Below are 9,740 nucleotides of genomic sequence, written 5' to 3' on the forward strand. Positions count from 1 at the left end.
GGGGAGGCCGCGAGTGGCGCGGGGGGAACGAGAAGGGGTCGGGCGGTGGCGGAGAAGACCCGGGCCACGGGGGCTCTCCTCGGGCCCGGCGGGCCGCGGGCGGTGGCGGCGGCGGTTTGCCACGTGGCGGGCGGTGGTTGGCGGTGGCGGATGTCCGACGCGGTGCGGACAATGTCCGGCCGCGCAGAGACGATTTTAGGGTTTTCGGGGGAGAGGAAGATCCGGATTCGGAGGGGGTCTTTAAATAGGCATAGAGGGAGCTAGGAGAGTCCAAATGAGGTGCGGTTTTCGGCCACGCGATCGTGGTCGAACGCTCTAGATGATGGAGCAGGTTTAGGTGGTTTTTGGGTCAAAATGGAGGGGTGTTGGGCTGCAACACACACGAGGCCTTTTCGGTCCCTCGATTAACTGTTGGAGTATCAAACGAAGTCCAAATGATACGAAACTTGACAGGCGGTCTACCGGTAGTAAACCAAGGCCGGTTGGCAAGTCTCGGTCCAATCCGGCAATGTTTAATCCCCACACACGAAATAAAGCTATAAATGATCACCGGAGGAGAACGAAGCGCCGGAATGCAAAACGGACAACGGGGAAAATGCTCGAATGCATGAGACAAACACGTATGCAAATGCAATGCACATGATGACATGATATGAGAAGCATGACAACAACAACACACGGAGACAAAGATCCGAACCCGAGAAAATAAAATAACTTAACACCGGAAACGGCAAGAGTTGGAGTACAAATTGGGAAAGTTACATCCGGGGTGTTACAAACTAGCTCTATAGTCTAGTACAAATAATTTTACACTAGAGTTGAACTAGCTATATAACCTAGTACAAATAATTTTACACTCGAGTGAAACTAGCTCCATAACCTAGTAAAAATAATTTTACACTTGTGTTGAACTACCTCTACAAGCTAGTTCAAATAATCTTACACTAGAGTAGAACCAGCTCTATAACCTAGTACAAATAATCTTACACTAGAGTTCAACTAGCTCTATAACCTAGTACAAATAATTTTACACTAGAGTTGAACTAGCTCCACATGCTAGTACAAATAATTTTACACTAGTGTTGAACTAGCTCTACAAGCTAATTCAAATAATTTTACACTAGTTTTGAACTAGCTCTACAAGCTAGTTCAAATAATTTTACACTAGAGTTGAACTAGCTCTATAACCAAGTACAAATAATATGACACTAGAGTTGAACTAGCTCTATAACCAAGTACAGATAATTTTACACTAGAGTTGAACTAGAGTAGAACTAGCTATACATGCTAGTTCAAATAATTTTACACTAGAGTAGAACTAGCTCTGTAACCTAGTACAAATTATATTACACTAGAGTTGAACTAGCTCTATAACCAAGTACAAATAATTTTACACTAGAGTTGAACTAGAGTAGAACTAGCTATACAGGCTAGTTCAAATAATTTTACACTAGAATAGAACTAGCTCTGTAACCTAGTACAAATAATTTTACACTAGAGTTGAACTAGCTCTACAAGCTAGTTAGAATAATTTTACGCTATAGTTGAACTACCTCTACAGTCTAGTACAAATAATTTTACACTAGAGTTGAACTAGCTATATAACCTAGTACAAATAGTTTTACACTAGAGTTGAACTAGCTCCATAACCTAGTACAAATAATTTTACACTTGTGTTGAACTAGCTCTACAAGCTAGTTCAAATAATTTTACACTAGAGTAGAACCAGCTCTATAACCTAGTACAAATAATCTTACACTAGAGTTCAACTAGCTCTACAAGCTAGTTCAAGTAATCTTACACTAGAGTTGAACTAGCTCTAAAGTCTAGTACAAATAATTTTACACTAGAGTTAAACTAGCTCTATAACTTAGTACAAATAATTTTACACTAGAGTTGAACTAGCTCCACATGCTAGTACAAATAATTTTACACTAGTGTTGAACTAGCTCTACAAGCTAATTCAAAGAATTCTACACTAGATTTGAACTAGCTCTACAAGCTAGTTCAAATAATTTTACACTTGGGTTGAACTAGCTCCATAACACAGTACAAATAATATTACACTAGAGTTGAACTAGCTCTACAAGCTAGTTTAAATAATTTTACACTAGAATCGAACTAGCTCTACATGCTAGTTCAAATAACTTTACACTAGAGTTGAACTAGCTCTACAAGCTAGTTTGAATAATTTTACACTAGAGTTCAACTAACTCTATAACCTAGTACAAATAATTTTACACTAGAGTTGAACTAGCTCTACAAGTTAGTTCAAATAATTTTACACTAGAGTTGACCTAGCTCTACAGACTAGTTCAAATAGTTTTACAGTAGAGTTGAACTAGATCTATAACCTAGTACAAATAATTTGACACTAGAGTTGAACTAGCTCTATCACCTAGTACAAATAATTATACACCAGAGTTGAACTAGCTAGTTCAAATAATATTACACTAGAGTTGAACTAGCTCTGCAAGCTAGTTCAAATAATTTTACACTAGAGTTGACCTAGCTCTACAAGAAAGTTCAAATAATTATACACTAGAGTTGAACTAGCTCTACAAGCTTGTTCAAATAATTTTACACTATAGTTGAACTAGCCCTATAACCTAGTTCAAATAATTTTACACTAGAGTTGACCTACCTCTATCACCTAATCCAAATAATTATACACTAGAGTTGAACTAGCTCTATAACCTAGTACAAATAATTTTACAGTAGAGTTGAACTAGCTCTATAAGCTAGTTCAAATAACATTACACTAGACTTGAACTAGCTCTACAAGCTAGATCAAATAATTTAACACTAGAGTTGAACTAGCTCTACAAGCTAGTTCAAATAATATTAAAGTAGAGTTGAACCAGCTCTACAAGCTAGTTCAAATAATTTTACACTAGAGTAGAACTAGCCCTATAACCTAGTAAAAATAATTTTACACTAGAGTTGAACTTGATCTACAAGCTAGTTCAAATAATATTACACTAGAGTTGAACTAGCTCTACAAGATAGTTCAAATAATTTTACGCTAGAGTTGAATTAGCTCTACAGGCTAGTACAAATAAATTTACACTAGAGCTGAACTAGCTCTACAAGCTAGTACAAATAATATTACACTAGAGTTGAACTAGCTCTACAAGCTAGTTCAAATAATTTAGCACTAGAGTTGAACTAGCTCTACAAGCTAGTTCAAATAATTTTACACTAGAGTTGAACTAGGTCTACAAGCTAGTTCAAATAATTTTACGCTAGAGTTGAACTAGCCCTATAACCTAGTTCAGATAATTTTACACTAGAGTTGAACTAGCTCTATAACCTAGTACAAATAATATTACACTGGAGTTGAACTAGCTCTACAAGATAGTTCAAACAATTTTACACTAGAGCCGAACTAGCTCTCTACATGCTAGTTCACATAACGTTACACTAGAGTTGAACTAGGTCTACAAGCTAGTTCAAATAATTTTACGCTAGAGTTGAACTAGCCCTATAACCTAGTTCAAATAATTTTACACTAGAGTTGAACTAGCTCTATCACCTAGTACTAATAATTATACACTAGAGTTGAACTACGTCCTTAACCTAGTACAAATAATTTTACACTAGAGCTGAACTAGCTCTACAAGCTAGTACAAATAATATTACACTAGAGTTGAACTAGCTCTACAAGCTAGTTCAAATAATTTAGCACTAGAGTTGAACTAGCTCTACAAGCTAGTTCAAATAATATTACACTAGAGTTGAACTAGCTCTACAAGATAGTTCAAATAATTTTACGCTAGAGTTGAAGTAGCTCTACAGGCTAGTTCAAATAACCTAGCTCTACAAGCTAGCTCTATAACCTAGTTCAAATAACCTATAAATTTACATTAGAGTTTAACTAGCTCTATAACCTAGTACAAATAATTTTACACTAGAGTTGAACTAGCTCTATAATCTAGTACAAATAATTTTACACTAGAGTTGAACTAGCTCCATAACCTAGGACAAATAATTTAACACTTGTGTTGAACTAGCTCTACAAGCTAGTTCAAATAATTTTACACTAGAGTGGAACTAGCTCTAGAGGCTAGTTCAAATAATTTAACACTAGAGTTGAACTAGCTCTACAAGCTAGTTCAAATAATTTTACACTAGAGTAGAACTAGCTCTATAACCTAGTACAAATAATTTTATAATAGAGTTGAACTAGCTCTACAAGATAGTTGAAATAATTTTACACTAGAGTAGAACTAGCTCTACAAGCTAGTTAAAATAATTTTACGCTATAGTTGAACTAGCTCTAAAGTCTAGTACAAATCATTTTACACAAGAGTTTAACTACCTATATAACCTAGTACAAATAATTTTGCACTTGTGTTAAACTAGCTCTACAAGCTAGTTCAAATAATTTTACACTAGAGTAGAACCAGCTCTGTAACCTAGTACAAATAATCTTACACTAGAGTTCAACCAGCTCTACATGCTAGTACAAATAATTTTGCACTAGTGTTGAACTAGCTCTACAAGCTAATTCAAATAATTTTACACTAGATTTGAACTAGCTCTACAAGCTAGTTCAAATAATTTTACACTTGAGTTGAACTAGCTCTATAACCTAGTACAAATAATATTACACTACCGTTGTACTAGCTCTACAAGCTTGTTCAAATAATTTTACTCTAGAGTCGAACTAGCTCTACATGCTAGTTCAAATAACTTTACACTAGAGTTGAACTATCTCTACAAGCTAGTTCTAATCATTTTACACTAGAGTGGAACTGGCTCTATAACCTAGTACAAATAATTTTACACTAGAGTTGAACTAGCTCTACAAGCTAGTTCAAATAATTTTACACTAGAGTTGACCTAGCTCTACAGGCTAGTTGAAATAGTTTTACAGTAGAGTTGAACTAGATCTATAACTTAGTACAAATAATTTGACACTAGAGTTGAACTAGCTCTATCACCTAGTACAAATAATTATACACCAGAGTTGAACTAGCTAGTTCAAATGATATTACACTAGAGTTGAACTAGCTCTGCAAGCTAGTTCAAATAATTTTACACTAGAGTTGACCTAGCTCTACAAGAAAGTTCAAATAATTTTACACTAGAGTTGAACTAGCTCTACAAGCTAGTTCAAATAATTTTACACTATAGTTGAACAAGCCCTATAACCTAGTTCAAATAATTTTACACTAGAGTTGACCTAGCTCTATCACCTAGTCCAAATAATTATACACTAGAGTTGAACTAGCTCTATAACCTAGTACAAATAATTTTACACTAGAGTTGAACTAGCTCTACAAGCTAGTTCAAATAATATTACACTATACTTGAACTAGCTCTACAAGCTAGTTCAAATAATTTAACACTAGAGTTGAACTAGCTCTATAAGCTAGTTAAAATAATATTACAGTAGAGTTGTACTAGCTCTACAAGCTAGTTCAAATAATTTTACACTAGAGTAGAACTAGCCCTATAACCTAGTACAAATAATTTTAAAGTAGAGTATAACTTGATCTACAAGCTAGTTCAAATAATCTTACACTAGAGTTGAACTAGCTCTACAAGATAGTTGAAATAATTTTACGCTAGAGTTGAACTAGCTCTACAGGCTAGTACAAATAAATTTACATTAGAGTTGAACTAGCTCTATAACCTAGTACAAATAATTCTACACTAGAGTTGAACTAGCTCCACATGCTAGTACAAATAATTTTACACTGGTGTTGAACTAGCTCTCCAAGCTAATTCAAATAATTTTATACTAGAATTGACCTAGCTCTACAAGCTAGTTCAAATAATTTTACACTAGAGTTGAACTAGCTCTATAACCTATTACAAATAATATTACACTAGAGTTGAACTACCTCTACAAGATAGTTCAAACAATTTTACACTAAAGTCGAACTAGCTCTACATGCTAGTTAAAATAACTTTACACTAGAGTTGAACTAGCTCTACAAGCTAGTTCAAATAATTTTACACTAGAGTTGAACTAGCCTTATAACCGAGTATTTTACACTAGAGTTGAACTAGCTCTATCACCTAGTACTAATAATTATACACTAGAGTTGAACTAGCTTTACAAACTAGTTCAAATAATATTACACTAGAGTTGAACTAACTCTACAAGCTAGTTCAAATAATTTAGCACTAGAGTTGAACTAGCTCTACAAGCTAGTTCAAATAATATTACATTAGAGTTGAACTAGCTCTACAAGCTAGTTCAAATAATTTTACACAAGAGTTGAACTAGATCTATAACCTAGTACAAATAATTTGACACTAGAGTTGAACTAGTTCTATCACCTAGTACAAATAATTATACACTAGAGTTGAACTAGCTAGTTCAAATAATATTACACTAGAATTGAACTAGCTCTGCAAGCTAGTTCAAATAGTTTTACACTAGAGTTGACCTAGCTCTACAAGAAAGTTCAAATAATTTTACACTAGAGTTGAACTAGCTCTACAAGCTAGTTCAAATAATTTTACACTATAGTTGAACTAGCCCCATAACCTAGTTAAACTAATTTTACACTAGAGTTGACCTAGCTCTATCACCTAGTCCAAATAATTATACACTAGAGTTGAACTAGCTCTATAACATAGTACAAATAATTTTACACTAGAGTTGAACTAGCTCTACAAGCTAGTTCAAATAATATTACACTAGAGTTGAACTAACTCTACAAGTAAGTTCAAATAATTTAGCTCTAGAGTTGAACTAGCTCTACAAGCTAGTTCAAATAATATTACACTAGAGTTGAACTAGCTCTACAAGATAGTTCAAATAATTTTACGCTAGAGTTGAATTAGCTCTACAGGCTAGTACAAATAAATTTACATTAGAGTTGAACTAGCTCTATAACCTAGTACAAATAATTTTACACTAGAGTTGAACTAGCTCTATAATCTAGTACAAATAATTTTACACTAGAGTTGAACTAGCTCCATAACCTAGGACAAATAATTTAACACTTGTGTTGAACTAGCTCTACAAGCTAGTTCAAATAATTTTACACTGGAGTTGAACTAGCTCTACAAGCTTGTTCAAGTAATTTTGCACTAGAGTAGAATTAGCTCTATAACCTAGTACAAATAATTTTACACTAGAGTTGAACTAGCTCTAGAAGCTAGTAAAAATAATTTAACACTAGTTTGGAACTAGCTCTACAAGCTAGTTCAAATAATTTTACACTAGAGTGGAACTTGCTCTAGAGGCTAGTTCAAATAATTTAACACTAGAGTTGAACTATCTCTACAAGCTAGTTCAAATAATTTTACACTAGAGTTGAACTAGCTCTACAAGCTAGTTCAAATAATTTTACACTAGAGTAGAACTAGCTCTATAACCTAGTACAAATGATTTTATACTAGAGTTGAACTAGCTCTACAAGCTAGTTGAAATAATTTTACACTAGAGTTGAACTAGCTCCACATGCTAGTACAAATAATTTTACACTAGTGTTGAACTAGCTCTACAAGCTAATTCAAATAATTTTACACTAGATTTGAACTAGCTCTACAAGCTAGTTCAAATAATTTTACACTTGAGTTGGACTAGCTCTATAATCTAGTACAAATAATATTACACTAGAGTTGAACTAGCTCTACAAGCTAGTTCAAATAATTTTACACTAGAGTCGAACTAGCTCTACATGCTAGTTCAAATAACTTTACGCTAGAGTTGAACTAGCTCTACAAGCTAGTTCAAATCATTTTACACAAGAGTTGAACTACCTCTATAACCTAGTACAAATAATTTTACACTAGAGTTGAACTAGCTCTACAAGCTAGTTCAAATAATTTTACACTAGAGTTGACCTAGTTCTACAGGCTAGTTCAACTAGTTTTATAGTAGAGTTGAACTAGATCTATAACCTAGTACAAATAATTTGACACTAGAGTTGAACTAGCTCTATCACCTAGTACAAATAATTATACACTAGAGTTGAACTAGCTAGTTCAAATAATATTACACCAGAGTTGAACTAGCTCTGCAAGCTAGTTCATATAATTTTACACTAGAGTTGACCTAGCTCTACAAGAAAGTTCAAATAATTTTACACTAGAGTTGAACTAGCGCTACAAGCTAGTTCAAATAATTTTACACTATAGTTGAACTAGCCCTATAACCTAGTTCAAATAATTTTACACTAGAGTTGACCTAGCTCTATCACCTAGTCCAAATAATTATACACTGGAGTTGAACTAGCTCTATAACCTAGTACAAATAATTTTACACTAGAGTTGAACTAGCTCTACAAGCTAGTTCAAATAATATTACACTAGACTCACTACTAGGAAAAGGCCTACTAATGGCGCACCAGTTTTGCCTACTAATGGTGCATCACTGGTGTGCCATTAGTATCACGCCACTAGTATTTTTTACTAATGGGGCACCACTAGTGCGCCATTAGTATCTGGTATACTAATGGCGCACCATCCAGTACACCATTAGTATATAATACCATGCGCCATTAGTGTGCCTCCCAGGGGCCATATTTAACCATTTGCTTTGGCACACTAATGGCGCACTGTGGATAGATGCGCCACTAGTATACTTGGCATACTAATGGCGCACTCTGTCTTGATGTGCCATTAGTATCCTTTGGTATACTAATGGCGCACCTTGTGGTGATGCGCCATTAGTATGAATATTTGGTTTTTTTACTTTTCTGATTTTTGCACAGGTTACAAAATATATTATTTGACAAAATATAGATAGTAGCACACAGCAACAGCGGATTCATCGAATACAATAGAAGATTAGTCTTCGAATACAATTCATCATATTAGTCTCTGAATTCAAAAGACCGAACAAAGATAAAACATTACAAGTCTCGAGACCGCGAGTATCGAGTTTGTCTTCACATTACAAGTCGATATCAATCATCTAAACTACCATCACATAGAAGAGAGCTACGGTCATCACGATGAGCATCATCGCGATCAAACCAGTCTTCATCCGGTTCCTCCAATGCTCCCTCCTCTCTCTCGCTAGATAGCAGGCGTATCGAGATTCGGCCTCCGCCCTAGTGGTGTACCCTTTGTAACTGTTACCGCTGAAACGGTGAACCTGTCTCCGACACTCCTCCCAGTCGTCGTAGACTCCGGGAACCTTACCCTTGTACACGACATACGACGGCATCTCTATGCACAAGCCAATCAACAGACAATACATACATAAGCAATATATAAGTATGCAACAAAAGGATCAGAAGAGAAAAGCAAGACATTAATAGCACGATTCATGGTCCTACTAATAAATAGCATCGATTACATCTAAGTTGAACGAATGTCCAAACCAAAGAGACATACAATTCATTAAAGTTTAATTACAACATGAGCCAATCGATGTTTCAGAACTACACATCACTACTTTCGACTCGACTCATGGAAAGGAGCATGGATGAAGCCGCCGTCTATCGTGATGGTCATGAAATCGCGGGCGTTGTCAGCCTGCATTTGTAGCATTCCGTCTATCTCAATGTTGGACGGTTGATATCTGAGGAAGAACTGCCCCGAGGTATGAAGTACATCTTGATGGATGATGTTCGCAAACTCCGACTGGATGCGAAAGAATTCTTGTCTGATGTCCGCGTCCTGGATTGCCGACAAGCTCACGGCCCAATCTTTGAGATTATTTGGTAGCAAAAGGTGATGATGGTCCCTTACGATCGCCCGCATGTGATGGAGGGCGAAGTAGGCATCCTTCTGACCACCAGGCGGCTGCTTGACGCAGCAGAACG

The sequence above is a fragment of the Triticum aestivum genome, chromosome 5A (genome assembly GCF_018294505.1).
Source record: "Triticum aestivum cultivar Chinese Spring chromosome 5A, IWGSC CS RefSeq v2.1, whole genome shotgun sequence".
NCBI classification, from domain to species: Eukaryota; Viridiplantae; Streptophyta; class Magnoliopsida; order Poales; family Poaceae; genus Triticum; species Triticum aestivum.